The sequence below is a fragment of the Schistocerca piceifrons genome, chromosome 3, assembly GCF_021461385.2.
Source record: "Schistocerca piceifrons isolate TAMUIC-IGC-003096 chromosome 3, iqSchPice1.1, whole genome shotgun sequence".
NCBI classification, from domain to species: domain Eukaryota; kingdom Metazoa; phylum Arthropoda; class Insecta; order Orthoptera; family Acrididae; genus Schistocerca; species Schistocerca piceifrons.
Genome location: NC_060140.1, coordinates 385,825,009 through 385,844,151, shown reverse-complemented (window position 1 = coordinate 385,844,151; position 19,143 = coordinate 385,825,009).

Sequence of the window (19,143 nt, the reverse complement as noted above, 5' to 3'; positions counted from 1 at the left end):
TGCAAAGCGATATGAGGTGGAAAGAGCACGTGAGAACTGTGGTAGGGAAGGCGAATGGTCGAATTCGGTTTATTGGGAGAATTTTAGGAAAGAGTGGTTCGTCAAAAAAGGCTGATGCGATCTATTCTCGAGTACTGCTCGAATCTTTGGGATTCGTACCAGGTCGGGTTGAAGGAAGACATCGAAGGATTTCAGAGGAGGGCTGCATGGTTTCTTTCCGGTACATCTGAACAACACGGAAGTGTTACGGAGATGTTTCGGGAAGTGAAATGGGAATCCCTGGAGGGAAGGCGATGATTTTTTTGAGAAACACTGTTGAGAAAACTTACAGAACCGGCATTTGAAGCTGACTGCCGAACGATTCTACTGCCGCCAACATAGGACCACGGAGATGAGATATGAGAAATTAGGGCTCGTATGGAGGCATATAGACAATCGCTTTTCCCTCTCTCTATTTGTGAGTGGAACTGTAAAGGAAATGACTATTAGTAGTACAGGTACCCTCCGCCACGCACCGTATCGTGGCTTGCGGAGTATTTATGTAGATGTACGAAGCGTACTGCAGAGCTATTGGTAAGAGGAGCCGGGATTATGACTCCACTAACGAACGACTTGGAATGTGGTCGTAGAGTATGACACAATTTGCCAGGAGGGTGGCTGATGTCATTTTCGGGCGGATGCTGGCGATTCCAGATGAGACGTAGAAATAGGCTTCTGTAGGTGCACCCACCATCTAGGTGTAGCGTCTTCGGCTAGTATTCAAAACGCCCTCGGTCCCGGGCAAGTCACCCTTATTTTGCCAACGGCCTTATCAAAGTTGCCCCAGGAACGGACTGCAGGACAATCTCTCCCCTTGGGCAGGGAAACCTCGTACATGGCCTGAGAATGACCAATGATAAACGGGATGAGATTGCAGAAGCCAATAGAAACCACTGCATTATAGGCACATAACGTGTATCCACAGTACATGTGATCCGTAAATGAAAAAGTGATCTCTATGTTGGCAAAAGATACCGTACTCGGATCAAGACGAGTGGTGAGCACGAGAAAAAGGCTGAGTAACCAACAAAAGGATTACGTTCTACATATCGGGGCGTGGAATATCAGAGGTTTGAACGTGGTAGGGAAGCTCTAAAATCTGAAGAGGGAAATGCTAAGACTCAATCTGGAAATAGTGGGCGCCATTGAAGTGAAATGGAAAGAAGATAATGATTTCTGCTCAGACGAGTGTAGGATAATATCAACAGCAGTAGAAAATGGTATAACTGGAGCACATTCATTATGAATAGGGACGTAGGGCAGAGATTGAGTTACCGTGAACAGTTCAGTGATAAGGTTGTTCTCATCATAATCGACACCAAAATAATGCTGACAACAATAGTTCTGGTATACATTCCGGCGTCTCAAGCAGAAGATGAAGAGATAGAGAAAGTATATGAGGATAGTAAAAAGGTAGTTCAGTACGAAAAGGGAGGTAAAAATCTAATAGTCACTGAGGAAGGAAAGCGGTTGTAGGGGAAGGAGCAGAAGACAGGGTTACGGAAGAATATGGGCTTGGTAGTAGGAATGGCAGAAGAGAAAAACTAATTGAGCTTTGCAACAAATTTCAGATGGTAACAACGAATACTCTGTTCAGAAAATGCAAGAGGAGGAGGTATACTTGAAATAGTCCGGGAGATACAGGAAGATTTCAGTTAGATTACATCGTAGTCAGGCAGAGGTTCCGAAATCAGATATCGGATTTTGAGGCGTACCCAGCAGCAGAAATTTAGTGAAGTTGAAGAGTGGGCTGAAGTTTAAGAGAATAGTCAGGGAGACCAATGCACAAAGACGTGGGATACAGAACTACTAAGGAATCAATACATACTCTTGAAGTTCTCTGAGGGTATAGATACTGCGATAATGAATAGCTCAGTAGCCAGTTCCGTTGAAGAGGCATGGACACCTCTAAAAAAAGGTGACCACGGAAGTTGGAAAGAAGAAAATTGGTACAAAGAAGACAACTACTAAGAAACCTTGGGTAACAGATTAAATACTTCAATTAATCGACAAGAAAGTACAAGAAATACAGAAATAGAAGTCACTTAGTAATAAAATATATAGGAACTACAGGGAAATTAAGGTGAAATGACTACATGAAAATTGTGAAAAAATCGAAAAAGGAATGATTGTCTGAAGGACAGAAAATTCAAAGCAATCTTCGGTGAAATTAAAAGCAAGGGCGGTAACATTAAGAGTGCAATGGAAACTCCACTGTTAGACGCAGAGGAGAGAGCGGATGGGTAGAAAGAGTATATTGAAGGCCCCTATGCGGGGTAGACCTTGTCTGATGCTGTTATACAAGGAGAAACAGTAGTCGATAGGGTAGAGATAAAGGATCAAGTACAGGCATTTAAAACAGGAATTTAAAACAGCTTTTAAAAATTCGAGATCAAATAAGGCGGGAGGGAAGGGTAACATTCTATCGGGACTTGTAAAATCATTGGGAGAAGTGGTAACAAAACGACTATTGACGATGGTGTGCTGAATGTATGAGACTGGTGATATACCATCAGAGTTTCAGAAAAACATCATTCACACAATTCCCAAGACTGCAACAGTCTACAAGTGCGAGAATTATCTTTCAGTCGGCTTAACAGCTCATGCATCCAAGTTGCTAACAAGAATAATATACAGAAGAATGACAAAGAAAACTGAGGCTCTGCTAGATGACGATCAGTTTCCCTTTGGGAAAGCAAAGGCACCAGAGAGGCAGTTCTCATGTTGCGGTTGATAACGAAACCAAGACTAAAGAAAAATGAAGACACTTTCGTAGGATCTGTCGACGTGGAAGAAGCGTTGGACGATGTACAGTGGTGCAAGATGTTCGAAATTCTGAGAAAAATGGGGTAAGTTATAGGGAGGGACGGGTCATATACAATATGTACAAGAACAAAAGAGGAGCAGTAAGACTGGAATACCAAGAACAAAATGCTAGTATTGAAAAGGGTGTAGGACAGGGATGTAGTCTTTCGCCCCTACTGTTAAATCTGTACATGGAATACACAATGAAGGGAATGAAATTTTCGAGAGTGGAATCAAAATTCAAAGTGAATGGATATCAGTGTTAAGAGTCGCTGAACTTCAATGAAAGTGAAGAAGGATTACAGGATCTGCTGACTGGAATGAACAATCAGATGAGTACAGAATATTGCCTGAGGTAAATCGGAGAGAGAGTGACATAAATGAGAACAGTGAGAAAATACCAGAATTGGAGATAACCAAGTAGACAAAGTCAAGGAATCCTGCTACCTAGGCAGCAAACCCACGGCGGACGGAGCAAGGAGGACATAAAGAGCTGACTACCACTGGCAGAAGTGTATTCCTGTCCACGGGAAATCTGCTGTTATCAAACACAGGACTTAATTTGAGGAAGAAACTTCTGAGGGCGTACGTTTGAAGCACAGTATTGTTTCGTAGTGAAGCATGGGCTGTAGGAATATCGGGATAGAAGAGAATTGAATCATTTGAGATGTGGTGCTACAGAAGAATGTTAGATGGAGTTAGAAGAATGTTAGGTAAGGAGTGAGGTGGTTCTCCGCAGAATCAACGAGGACAGGAATGTAGGGTTCAAATGGCTCTGAGCACTATGCGACTTAACTTCTGAGGTCATCAGTCGCCTAGAACTTAGAATTAATTAAACCTAACTAACCTAAGGACATCACACACATCCATGCCCGAGGCAGGATTCGAACCTGCAACCGTAGCGAGGAATGTAGGGAAAACAGTGACAAGTGGAAGGGACATGAGTATAGGACATCTGTTAAGACATCAGGCAGTAACTTCCACGGTTCTAGAGAGGGCTGTGGAGGATAAAACCTGTAGGGGTAGACAGAGATTGGAATACATCAGGTAGATAATTGAGGACGCATTTTGCAAGTACTCCTCTGCGACGAAAAGTTTGACACGAGAGAGGAATTCGTGACGGGCTGCATCAAATCAGACTGATGATACAAAAAGATATGGCGTTTGTAGTAAAAGAGGTGCATTGAAAGTGTGCTTTAGTGATCGACAGAGTAATATTGGTCGACTGAGTTGATTCAATCAGTGTAGACATACTGTGAAGGGTGCAAGTGGAGCGCACTGAGTGTAACGGTTTTTCAGTCACACTCCACACGGGAGGACCGACTGCTTCGTGCGGAATGTTGAGGTTACTGTATTTCCTTGCTCACTATGCGTGCATTTGTTTTCTCGAAACTTATACCTATGCTTTGAGCGTAACTAGAAGAATATAAACAATTACACAGAGAAGTTGCTAATTTTGCGTAGGTAGTATTTTAGTTGGTTGGTAATAGTGTTGAGTATCTGATGGAGGGAGTGGTTAATCAGCTAGTATTTAGTTTAATTGTAAATATATGAAAGCCCAATTAAATCTCAAGACTGACGCTCTGATTAATTGTTCGTATTAAGCTATTTCATTTTTGTGCTTGTCGTAGTTTTGCCCAAGAGGCCGAACATTATGAACTGTTTGTGTTCTTTTTGTCGCCCTCAACTTTAGTATCACTAGGGCATTGTTTATTTTTAAATTGTTTTATCATCGTACTGAAGAGAAGAAACTTTAGTTAATATATTGTGTTATCCTAATAACCACTATAATTTGACCAAGTACTTAAATTCAGTTTCTCAAATTGCTATTTTTTTAATTGGCAAAGAAAATATTTTTGGTTTAATAGATATCTGAAGAAAATAATTTTGAGTAACCAGCTATATATATACACCTCTGTAAATAAATAAAGGTGTGTATGTACAGATGGTAACTCAAATTGCTCTTCTTTAAATACTTTACAGTCATAAAGAGTTACCTACAAGAAGCTTAAATTAATAAATATTACTTCTCAAAGTAAGTCCACCCCTGCACAGCCTCTTCCCAAACCCAGCTCCACCCAAATCCTACGTTCTAAGATAAACTTCCTCTCCAACACTGCCTGGAAGTTACAACTTTTGAGCAGCTAATATCTTAAATCAGTCCTACTGAGGCTTGTTTACTTTTGTTCGACCTTGTAGTGACCTACGACGAACATTTCTTGTGTTTCCAGTTACCACCAAAGCCTTCAAGTGTCACCTTACAGCACAGCAACTTCAACGCTACTGTTGAGATTGTGTCTATCTCTGACCCAGATCCAGACAGGCGGGAATTGTACCACCCAAAACTTGGTCCAAATGGTGTGTTCGTTGCATTACTTTTTTTTTAATTTCTGGTTTACAAACAGCTTACTCACCTACAAGGTATTATAATTTCTCGAAGTTTCATTTATTTGATTAATTTACGCCAAGCTCTGCAGTTATCAGATACAATAGATAAATCTGCGAGACGACTTGTACAACGTCTACCGGATTTGTTTTAATTGTCATGTGAGTGGTCGAAAGTCACAGGAATGGCTCTGCCATTTGAATATAAATCGAATGCCTCGGCTACATGCGGCGTATGGTACAAATGTAGACACAGTGTCCGAGAAGTCTGTTATAGGAGGGAGTGCAGTTAACATGGCGGCACGTCCCGCGTGAATGCAGAATGCTAATCGATTCTAGATGCAAGAGTCAAAGCATGTCTGAGATTACGCAAGAATTCGGGTTTCCGAGTTCAACAGCTCTGGGCACTAGACGCATAATACACTGTCGGGACCAGCAGTATACACGTAAAGTGCCGGTAATGTGGGAGCTGATGAAATACACACTATATGAAGCACTTTTTTTATAACTAGTATCTGCTTCATTTTTTATCGCTTCCTCCCTTCGCGCGCTGCTCTCGTCTAATTGTTCCTACGGGAACCTGGCTGAAGTATGGCGTAGAACTGGAATATTCTTAATTTTTGCTGTAGGATACATCATCAGTTACGACATAGACAGTTTATACATGGTTTTAAAGAGTGTACTTTCAATTAAGTCTATATGGCAATGTCGAGTGGCTAGGGCCTCCCGTCGGGTAGACCGGTCGCCGCCTGGTGCAGGTCTTTCGAGTTGGCGCCACTTCGGCGACTTGCGTGTCGATGGTGATGAAATTATGATGATAAGGACAACACAACACCCAGTCTCTGAGCGGAGAAAATCTCCGACCCAGCCGGGAATCGAACCCGCGCCGTTATGTATGACATTCCGTCGCGCTGACCACTCAGCTACCAGGGGCGGACAATTAAGTCTATAAAAGTGGTGGATTCTATATCTAGTGTTTCCCTGAAGTGATAACAAGGCATCAATTTTGTATTAAATGCCAGCTAAGGGTATAACGGCATCCCTCGACACCTCCAGAAAATTTTCTAGATTTTTCTCCGTATATATGACACTGAGAACATACGATCATGATTTGTTTCCATGTTTCACTGCCTCATCAATAAAAAAAAAAACTGTTGACAAAGAATGTTCAAAAAGCACTTGTATACATAGACCCTCCTTTCCTCGCCTTTTCCATCTAGCACTTCAATTACATTTTGGTTTTAGGTAGCATAATGACTTCAAACGCCTATAGCATATATACTGAAGTTCGACGTAACTATAATAGGTATAGATGTACTACCTAAAGCAACCCATGAAAATCTGAGTCGGACCAACGCAAACGTGTCACACACCTATCTATTTCCTCTTATAGAAAAGTCTACAGCATTCCCACAATCCACATTTCGATTCGGTGCAGCACTCCGCTCTAACAGGTCAGTTTAAAGCATTTCTTTCTTAATTCTGTATCAGTTTTTTATAATAAAGGAGCTACTTTACTGAAGAAAGTTTTTTTTTTTTTTCCTTGCGGTGATTTCGAAGCTATGCATGTCGCTATTATGATATTTGCCCAGTTCAATTACGTAACGTAAATCAGTATATGCTTCTAACTTTCCAAAGATGTGCGCAAGCGTGGATCGATGGTACATCTTCCGCGACTCTAAGTATTGGCGTTAATGCCTCGAGAAAGTCTTTGCAATTTTCATAGCTCAGCGGATGCAGATCTACATGGGACCCATGCCGCGTTAATTGGAGGGATCGCACGGTACTTTCGTGAGTAGGGAACGCATTGCTTTTACTGTTTTCTGCATTAACTTCTTTCTACATCCTATATTTCTTTCACGCATAGTAAATTCGCTCATGTGAACCGGAACTCTATGGTTTAAATGGCTCTGAGCACTATAAGACTTAACATCTGTGGTCATCAGCCCCTAGAACTTAGAACTACTTAAACCTAACTAACCTAAGGACATCACACACATCCATGCTCGAGGCAGGATTCGAACCTGCGACCGTAGCGGTCGCGCGGTTCCAGACTGAAGAGCCTAGAACAGCTCGGACACACCAGCCGGCCCGGAACTCTAAATTTTCCGAGTGGATTTGAGTTTCGTATCCATGTGGGCGAGGATATCACCCAATCGTTCGTCAGGAGCTCTTCTCTAATTCTGACGTCACCTCTCTCGGCTAGAAGCAAGTTGATTAAATTTTGTAACAGCTTTGTTAAAATGTTATCGTCTTAGTTTATAGATCTGAAGCCCACCTGTGTGAACTGTGAGTACAGTTATGTTCTTGTCCTTTGCACTAGTGTTTCATGAAAATCGTACGCTGTTAGCTCTTAACATCTCGAGTTTTGTGAAGGGAGATTGCTGTACCTAGAGTACAGTGTATCTAGAATCACATGATGTTTTCTGGTTGGTACTTAAATCTAGTGACCGTTTATAGAATCAAATGAAGGAATGTGAACTAGAGACCGCCATAAACAGTTCCGCCATGTTCTACAGTTTTTGTTGTGAGACATCAGGTTGTGTTCAGTGCTGCATTTGTAAACATTTCGCGTTCTACACGTCAAAGCTGTTTAAAGCATATTTTAGTTCTGCAGGTTCAGAATTTTATAGTGATCAAAATGTAGTAATATGTTTAGAACTATATGTATAACATGTGAACAGTTAAGCTAAACTTTGTCGGTCTTTCGCCATCTTGTACCTTGAAAGAGAAGGTGTTCTACCGTGCAACATGTCATTCTTGCAAGTGAACTGAGTTTCTTTAATATCTTATGAATTTTACATGTCCTGAAAATGGAAATTTGTTTTGGTGTCCAATGGCTTCTATTTCTAAATGTATTTAAATTGTAACTGGTTTTTGATAATACTTCTGCTTAACTTGATTTCACATATTTATTACTGATGTGTGGTAGAGTAATAATGTAACATACTATCAAATACAGTGTTGGTAAGATTGTCTCGATTGCAATGCTTTAAGATTTCAGTCGAATATATGTTCATACAAACATGACCTTGGAAAATGTTTGCACATTTGAAAAAAACCTCAATATTCATGAGTAATTTTTTGAAATGCAGAAAAGGACTGAAGCACATAAGAAGTGAATCCCATCATTTAAGAATGCACTTAGAAACTGTACTGATCTTCTATTACAGGGCTGGATAGAGACTTAAGTATAAAAAGTGTCCCAAAGAATATTACTCTTCCCTACCATTCATTTGCGTGGCCACATTATATGCGGATCTTGTTTGTAAAATGTTGGCAACTAAATATATGGAAACTAAAACACTGCTCGCCCAGATGTACGTAAGATTCCTGAGATTTATTTTCGTGAGACAAGACGGTCAGTATCGTTATGGAGAAATGTTTGCAGCTGTCTACGGAACCATGATTGTGCCTTGTCGTGCACCCGTTCGTGCAAGCAAATTGTACCTAAAATAGCCAATAGCACTTCCTCTTGCATTGATGCGTGCCTGTCTTCGTCGTGGCGTACTATCCACAAGTTCATCAAGGCAGTGTTGGTCCATATTGTCCCACTCCTTAACTGCGATTCGGCGTAGATCCCTCGGAGTGGTTGGTGAGTCACATCGTCCATAAACAGCCCTTTTTCAATCAATACAAGGCATGTTCGATAGGGTTCATGTCTGGAAAACATGCTGGCCACTCAAGTCGAGCGATGTCTTTTCTTGAAGGAAGTCGTTCACAAGGGGGCGCGAATTGTCGTCCATGAAGACGAATGCCTCGCCAATACGCTGCCGATATGGTTGAACTATAGGTAGGAGGATGGCATTCACGTAACGTACGGCCACTACGGCGCCTTTCACGACCACCAGTGGCGTACGTCGGCCCCACATAATGCCACCCCAAAACAGCTGGTAACCTCCACATTGCTGCACTCGCTGGACAGCCTGACCGGGTTACCTCCAAGCACGTCTCCAACGATTGTCTGTTTGAAGGCACATGCGACACTCATCGGTGAAGAGAAGGTGATGCCAATCCTGAGCGGTCCAGTCGGCTTGTTGATGGGCCCTTCTGTACCGCGGTGCATGGTGTCGTGGTTGCAAAGATGGATTTCGCCGTGGACGTCAGGAGTGAAGTTGTGTATCATGCAGCCTACTGCGCACAGTTTAAGTCTTAACACGACGTCCTGTGGCTGCACGCAAAGCATTATTCAACATGGTGGAGTTGCTGTCAGGGTTCCTCCGAGCCATAATCCGTAGGTAGAGGTCATCCACAGCAGTAGTAGCCCTTGGGCGGGCTGAGCGAGGCATGTCATCGGCAGTTCTTGTCTCTCTGTATCTCTTCCACGTCCGAACAACATCGCTTTGGTTCACTCCGAGACGCCTGGACACTTCCCTTGTTGAGATACCTTCCTTGCACAAAGTAACAATGCGGACGCGATCTGGAATGACTGCAACTGATCGGCTGTCGGACCCCCTCCATCTAATAGGCGCTGCTCATGCATGGTTGTTTACATCTTTGGGCCGGTTTAGTGACATCTCTGAACAGTCAGAGGGACTGTGCCTGTGATACAATATCCACAGTCAACGTCTATCTTCAGGGGTTCTGGGAACTGGGTAGTGAAAAACTTTTTTAATGTGTGTATAAAATAAGAATATTATATTCAGCAAAACAATAGTTGATTTTTTATCACCAAATTGCTTTGATATATGTCGTTAGAAGACATTGTTTAAAAACAACTTTTAACTCCTGAAAAAGGCACCAATGCTGCTCCAATTTGTTACCTACATTCTACTACTGACTTGGTGTATTTATAGCTGTTCCTAATTGTTCCCTAGACAGCGCAGATATTGCATTGAGAAAGAGAGATACACGGAATTTGTTTCAAAATATTGACAAATAAGTAAAATAAATGCTGCTTGGCAGAGCCATCTCTATAAAGGGAGTAAATGCATTGGTCGAGGTAGATTGCAAAACCGAGAGAATATAGCAACAGTGAAGAATATTAGTTGGAAAAAGAAGTGTTTCAGTAACGTAAGAAGGATGAAACATTAGGGTGACATGATCGAAGTACAACCTTAGATTGAGCAAGAGAAGCATCGCGGCTTTCGCCTTCAGATATGGTGAGAGAAATCTGGATGGCCCAGTGTGAAAATTAAGGCAATTGTTCTCAATCAAAAGGTTGGTCTCCTATCCGAAGGTGCATGATCCATTGCCTTCCAGTCTAGAAAGAATAAATCTGTATGATACAGATATAAGTTTTCTGTAGTTACGTAGTTACAATGGCATTGGAACCACAGAGAACATCATTAATGAGAATATCACAAGTAAAAAAGCAATTACCAAGAAATTTTGTGCGTGCAAAGCTGAACTGAAGCAGATACTTTGCAGTCAGACTTTACGCCACAAGCTATCAGATGTCGACTGTGGGATTCTGCAGCTGCATTCAACTAGATATTATCCGCGAAAATGTGATAGATTATTCGTTATGATTTTGTTGTTGTAGTAGTAACGATGATACTGATTAAACTAGACATTATAAAGCGTCTGTCTTTGTGTGTTACGTGTGTGTGTGTGTGTGTGTGTGTGTGTGTGTGTGTGTGTGTGTGTGTCTGTGTCTGACATTTCAAGTGTCGGATACAGGACCAGTTTACGTTCGCTCGGGGCTGGTTCTACACACTTTGATTTTTTAACCATTATCTGACCAACTTAGCAAACAGTTATCAACTAACTAAAACCATCCCTCACAACTGGCTTTTGTTAATTCCATTTCGATAGCAAAGAAATGATACTATTTAGAGGAGGAAAGAGTTTAAAGTCACTCCATGTTTTGTTTCCCCTCCAAATTAGGCAACTGTTAACTTACTGAGTTGGCTATAAAATAACGTACTAAGACAGTGGGGCTGAGTGTTGTCTTCACTGTAAATTATAGGCCAAGTTTTACGACTGCGGGATAAAGCCAAGCTATTCGTACAATAAACTAACTATTCGTACGGTATAACTGTGGGTATGCATTGTATGATTCCCTACAACAGCGTTCACATTCTGTTAGATTGGCAATACAAACTGAACTTGCATAGTAATTTTTCTGGTAAAAGTTAACGATATCCAGCTGATCTTGCCGTCATCTGAAATAATGTCAACTGTACGCATTATCGTTCGAAATACTTGAATTAAACGCTATGAGGACACTCTGATACCAGTGGAAATCGTGGCGGATTTCAAGAACCTTGTGAAAAAGAAAAAGTTTGACCCCTCATACCTTGCTAAAAGATTAATGAAAAACAATTTATCAAGTCTGAAAGCAACACGGTGCTCCTATCTTCAGGTCAGTTAAATTAAGAATCAGACGTAAACTGTTTGTCTAATAAGAGATAAAGAGGCATAGACTCACAAATTTTCAGTCCTCAAACATTTGGATGCAGATTAGGGGAGTAGTTAAGCTAGAAACACGATGCTCTGAAAAAGAAACAATGGAGATTTTAAACTTGTAGCGGAGCATAGCTGTAGATGTCATAAGGTGCACAATATGTGAGATATTAATGTCTAATGCTCTTAAAAATAAGCAACGTGCAAGCGAAGGCTCTGTGAGATCTGCCGCATTATGCTCCTATAAATTCTGAAATGCTAATTTCTTCGGGAAAATGTTTTTACGTGTATTTTCAGGGCGCCATGCATTTTCTAACTATATAGAAATCATTGTGCAACACTGACACATAACTACTGACTATCTTGTTGAGTTTATGTCACTGATTAACTGGAGTAGCAGTGGATGGCCTACAAAAATTAAAATTTGTAAATCGTTGATCTCTGTTTATACATTCATTCTTCAACCACTTTGGCACTTATTACACATATAAACATCCAGTTTTTATCATGTGCTGGTTATAAGAAATTATATAGGTCTTATTTGGTGAAGAATAACAGTTCTCACTCTTTGCAATGAACAAAGACCGTTGTTTTTACTTTAATGAGGCACAACGATACCTATGACACACATCTATGTTAATGCCTGTTACCGTTTTGTGTTACCTGTATTTTAGAGGAACAGTAATTGTAGCATGCATAGATTTGTCTTGCGCAATCAAATCTGACAGCTTTGCGATAGAGGACAAAGGGTTTGTCCAACTATTTCTCTCCTGGATTAATTCAAGGATTTATGCAAATAACGTTGCGCTATTGAGTATACTACTGCTATTTCGGTCAGTCAATGGTCCATTAACTGTTGCCACATAATCCACAGGCAAGATTAATTAAAACAGTTTTATAAACATTTAAATTACTTACTCTGTAAGACTTCATATATTTGATATCCAATAACAAATTTATGAACTATGAACTGGAAACATCCAGGCACTAATGCCTTGTAAACTATCACGTAGTGCAGTAGATTTGAAAACACTCTGTTAGAATTAGAATTTCATTTTGTATGTGAAACTTTATATTTCAGGTCTCAAGCTGGAAAGACATTTTGTCATAGCTGCACCACAGAATGAGTGCAGCACGTAAGTGTTTGTAAGTGGTAAAGTTCATAGCCAACTCTACACTCTTGCTTTGATTCTGACCAAAATAAAAATAACAATAAAAATTCAGAATAGAAGTCAAAATGTTGTCTACATGGCTTACAAAAACCTACCCCAAACAGTAAAAGTGCTGAAAATTATGCTAGGTGAGAGACAATTAAACAATTTTGTTTTTCTTCTTGGAATTAAATAATATGGCGTCCAAATGCTTCCACTAAATAAGACAAAGTTGTTCTGACACTGTTGGAATGTTTACAGAAAGTACAACATGTAGAATGAGGTGGTGGAATAATATTTTGTGCGATAAAAGTGTTGTTGGTGTGGGGGCATTAGGAACTAACCGTAAAATGAGAGAAGAAGGAAATAAGTTTGCATGCACTATCTAATTATAAGTCTTGAAAAAAATAATTTCTTTTTAGATTTGAAAGGTTTATTTGCACTCTTTTTGCTAAATAGAAAGACGAATTTTGAAAATACTGTAGTAGTGGTAACACAGCGACAACAGGAGATAAATTTAAGGTTCTTTCAGTTTGAAAAGCAATACTATCAGTTTATTTACTAAATAAAACTAAAAAATAATGTTTCTTCTTTCCCTTAAGTATTATTGACATAACATTTTGAATCACTTGTAAGGAAAAACGTCTGTCTCCATACGTCAAATTCTATAGATACTATAAATATTAGAATTGTATTATGAAGTACTGGTGCAGACTCATTTGTCAGTCATATGATGTTGTTTCATAATTACGAGATCGATAAGACTGAGTAGAGTTTCCATTAACAGACTAAATCTAGTTATAAAATGTATGTATTCTTCGGAAGAATTGGGCCCATGTCTCATTTTCTTGCCTCTTTTTATCCTTACGAAAAATTATGGACTATCTCATAATCTCCTTTCCGAATTTATAATTATTTGGTCACTCCTGTAGAAGTAGACTCTTCAAACATATTCTCTGGATTAACTTTCTAACCTAGCACGAAATCGTCGAATAACTTCTCTCGAGTTTCTACTCCGATCTGGTGTTTATCTTGCACAATTCTGAGAACAAAAGTTAAGAACCATTTATTCCGATTTCGTACAATCGGCCCTAGGTCGTTCAGAGTCTATTCTGTCGGTCAGCCACAACGTGGGTTTCATATAGTTACCAGCACTGATCTAGGTGTTAGTGAGCAGGGTGAGTGTGTCAGTCTCAGACTTTATCGTATTACACAAACAGGTCCAAATGGCTCTAAGCACTATGGGACTTATCATCTGAGGTCATCAGTCGCTTAGACTTAGAACTATTTAAACCTAACTAAACTAAGGACAGCACACACATCCATGCCCGAGGCAGGATTCAAACCTGCGACCGTAGCAGCAGCGCGATTCCAGACTGATTCGTCTAAAACCGCTCGGCCACAGCGGCCGGCACACAAACAATAAGAATATGTAAAACTACATCTACGCTGGGGTACTACAACATAGGAAGATAACTTTCCTCTGTGTGTAAGCTGTTTAAAAATACTATTACACGCATCCAGGTGTTGCAGAGTGTGAAGATCGGATCACTTTCAAATCCCCCCCGCCCTCATGACACCGGCACAGCGGAGACAATGTCCTCTGACCTGTGTACTTTACAGAAGCACATGAGATGCGCAATTTTTCGAGTACTCGTCCTCAGCTTCTCTTCCACGTGAAGAAGGAACTCCTCTTCAATATCGTCAGCGCGACGCGCCCGTGGTGCACCACAGCCAACCCTACTAGGTGCAAACGTACCAGTTTCTTGTTGTTGCCGGACGAAAGTGGTATGTGATGTCATAACTACAACAGTGATAGACAATGGCGCCATCTTCTCCGCTTGTGTGCATACCGTGAAGCGGGAGATTTGAAGGGGTTTCTGATCAAAACTTTACCTAGAGATCCTCTCTATGACCCCAAGAACCTGTAATAGGAATTGTGAAACATCCCGTATTTAAGAAATAGTTATTCTGTTCAGACAATATAGGCAAAGAAGGATTTTTTAGAAAATATTGTAATCGTATTGCAAATATTCAACACTGTGTTATTATGTAAAGCATGTTCTCGTAAATGCTGAGGTGAACCACAGTTTTCGCACACATTACTTGTTGCTGTACTAGTATTGTCGCAAAGTTCTCAAAACTTATACAGCTTCCCTTCTACGTGTAATACGCTCTACATCATAAAACTGAAATAATTTACACAAATAAGGTGACAAAGACGATCCTGCTCTTGTTTTTCAGTAAACGGGGAGAATGAGGTAACCACTGTCAGCGGTAAGCATAACTGCTTGACCAAGTACCAGCGGCTCCAGGTCACGAAAACTGACAACGGCAGGGTGAGCGGTGTGTCAACCACACACCCATCCATACCGCATACAGTGACGGCAATGGCAGAGGACGACACGGCAGTCTGTCGGTACCGATGGGCCCACGTGAGCGTGTTGACCGTGTTTACATTTCTAACTCGAGTATTCCCCAGAAGACACTCAAAGAGGCAAGTACGGACTGGAAGGACAGAAGATTAATTCAGGAACTCCACATATGACAGAAACTGCTATTAAGGGTCGCCGATGAGGAAACAGATGGGACAGGTATTGGAAATGGTATCAGACAGGGATGTCGTTTCTTACCAAGGTTTTTCAATATGTATGATCACAAACTAACAGACAAAACATTAAGAGAAGCAAGAGCTGCAGTAGTTGGAGGAGAAAGCAGTGTAGGCTGAATCAGAGGAAGAAATTCAATTTATTATGGTTTGAAATGAAACTGCGAAAACAATACCGGATGTGAATAAATGTTTGAAACACCATAGTGATGGGTATCATCAAAAGTGAATATTCAGTCAAAGTGTCGTTGGAAGGAAAGATCTTGGGAGAAGTAAAATCTTTTATATACTTAAGAAGTAAATAAGAAGTGGAACATAAACCGACGGAAAAAATCGCGACATCAAGAAGAAATTGTGCGACGTAGACGAATATTAGCAAGCGTGTTTCTACACCTGAAAGATGATGTTTATTCCTATTTCACGCCAGTCGCATTAGAGTGGCCATAGTGGCACCTCTATGAGTATGCAAATCAGGTTCGTTTCAAAAACACTCTGAAATCGACATGAGCGTTAGTTACCTTCAACACTGGACGTGGTGAGTTGATGTTAGTCAAGAAGGCGACAAAGATGCTATTACCAGCACCTCACTGAGTTTGAAAGAGTTCGTGTAATAGGGCTACGACAAGTAGGATGTTCCTTCTGTGATAATGCAGAAAGACATGGCAGGAATGCTGGCAGCAGTGGTCACGAAAAGGTATGGCTGCAAGAAGACCGGACTGCGGATAGCGTATGGCTCTGGTGCGTCGTACTGCATCTGCAGCAGCGATTTGAACAGGAGTTGGCACACAGTGGTACAATGAACTGTTATACATAGTCTACTTCAAGGACAGCTCCGAGCCAGACGTCCTGTAGCGTGCATTCCGTTGATCCCAAACCACCACCGTTTGCGACTTCGATGAAGCCAAGCGACAGTGGCAGGGTGGAGGTCTGTTGTGTTTTCTGATAAAAGCTGATTCTACCGTAGTGGCAGTGATGGCCATGTGGTGGATAGAAAAAGGATATATCAGGGCCTGCAACAAACCTGTATGCGTTCTAGACACACTGGACCTACATCTAAAGTTATGGTCTGAGTCACGATTTTCTATGACAGCAGAACAACTCTCACGGTTATCTCACGCACCCTGACTGCACATTTGTACGTCAGACTGGGAATTCGACCTGTTCTGGTCCATTCATAAACAGCACTTCAGGGGGCGCTTTCCAACTGGATAACGCTCACCCCGCCGACCACTGTGGCCGAGCGGTTCCAGGTGCTTCAGTCCGGAACCGCGCTGCTGCTACGGTCGCAGGTTCGAATCCGGCCTCTGGCATGGATGTGTGTGATGTCCTTAGGTTAGTTAGGTTTCACTAGTTCTAAGTCTAGGGGACTGATGAACTCAGATGTTAAGTTCCATAGTGCTTAGAGAGATTTGAACCATTTGAACGCTCACCCGCATACCGCTCTTGAAACCCAACATGCTCTACAGTGTTGTCGTGCTCTGATCGATTGCCAGATGTGTCTCCAGTCGAACACAATGGAACATCATCGGACGCAACTCTGGCGCCGTCCACAAACAGCATTAACTGTCACCGTGTTGACCGGCCAAGTGCAACAGGCATGGAACTCTGTCCCATAAACTGACATCCGGCACATGTTCAACATAATGCATACAAGTTTACATGCTTGCGTTCAACATTCTAGCGGTTACACCGGTTATTAATGTACCGCATTTCACATTTGCAATGGAATGTCTCGTGCTGACATTAATCCGTGATCTTACCATGTTAACCACTTAAATATGTCACCCAAGCAAATGTATGCCCGAAAATTCATTGCTCTACATTAATTATTTTTTGTGCTGCGATTCTTTTCTGCCAGTGTATACGGGTAAATGAGCTTTTGGGAAGGTGACATGTTATTAATAGTAAAAAAAATTTCAGTAGAATTAAGAAAGAAATACAACAAGGGTGTTATGTCGAGAAAACTATCGTATGGTAGGGAATAACAGACAATAAAAATACTTGCATGGCGTTGAAACGGAGTGACACAATAACGATTGAAGAAACACTTCTAAGAATATGAGAAAAAAAGGAAGCGATAAGGATGAGGACTACATCTCGGCTGAGACATGTATTTCGAAGAACTTGCCGGAAAGAATCCTTGAAGGAAAGATTTGAAGAGAGAGAGAGGAAGAAGACATCCTGGTGCGCTGGATGAAATTAAAAACAGAACAAAACCGTTACTCAGAATGAAAATGACTTCCAAGAAACTGTTTTTAATTTAAAGGAAATAGCTAGGGAATACAATTTCAACATCTGTTATGAAGGAAAAATCAGTAGCATTTTTAGGACATCAGCTGATGTAAGTAAAGATCTAAATTGATTGCCAGTTAATAGAACAAATTAATACACTTAAATACACTCCAATAATAAAAAATGCGCCCCACGAATGAATGATTCGATTAGGACGGAAGTCGGTAGGTGTGATGTACAAGTACAGAAAACAAATGGCTACCATTTCAGAAAAAGTGGGTAATTTATTCAAGAGAAAGAGCATCACAAACTGAGCAAGTCAATAACGGGTTGGTCCACCTCTTGGCCTTGTGAAGGCAAATATTCTGCTTAGTATTGATTGCTAAAGTTATTCGATGTCCTTTTGAGGGATTTCGTGCGAAATTCTGTTGAATTGGCGCGTTAGATCGTCAAAATCCCAAGCTGGTTGGAGAGCCTTGCCCCTGATCCTTCAAACGTTCTCATTCAACGTAAGGTTTAGCAAGCACGGAAACAAACAGCAGAAACTCTCGTCGTGTGCGGGCGGCCGCTATCTTGCTGAAATGTAAGCACAGGATTGCTTGTGTATAATATTGTCGACGTACAGCTGCGTTTTAAGTGTGCCGCGGATGACCGTCAAAGAGGCCCTGCTATGAAAAGAGATGTCACTCCAACCATCACTCGTGCTTGTCGGACTGCATGGCAGGTGACAGGCAGCTTGGTTGGTATCCCGCCGTTCTATGGGGCGTCTCCAGACACGTCTTTGACCTACACTCTCATTAACCGGACTAGAATTGTTCTCAGTGATGAGCCCCGCTTCGAACTGAGACCCGATGACCAGTTAAGACGTGTTTCCAGATCCTCCGGACAGCGGTGGGAATATTTGCGGACGATGATGTTTGTGTACAGAAGATCGTAGCGAAATGAACTGCAGAGACTCGACGTTTGGTACTCCGACTGGTAGTGGTCTCTAAACGTAAATAAATGTAACGTAGTGAGGATAAATAGGCGAAGGGGTACACTAGTGTTCAATTACGCTATTGTCTACTAATCATTAGAAACCGTGACTAGCATAAATGTATGAGTAACCATCCGGAAGGACCTTGCAGATACCAGGCTAAAAGTCATTGGGAGCATCTTAAGAAAATGTAATGCACCAAGGAAAGAAGTGGCTGACAGGACACTTTTTCAATTGATTCTTAATTATTGCTCACCTAGACTACTAGAAGAAAAATAGAATATCCAACGTAGAGCGTCTCGTCACGGGATCGTTTGGTCGGCGCGGAAGCGTTACAGATACCGGGTGATCAAAAAGTCAGTATAAATTTGAAAACTGAATAAATCACGGAATAATGTAGATAGAGAGGTACAAATTGACACACATGCTTGGAATGACATGGGGTTTTATTAGAACCAAAAAAAAAAAAATACAAACGTTTAAAAAATGTCCGACAGATGGCGCTTCATCTGATCAGAATAGCAATAATTAGCATAACAAAAAATGGCTCTGAGCACTATGGAACTTAACATCTGAGGTCATTAGTCCCCTAGACTTAG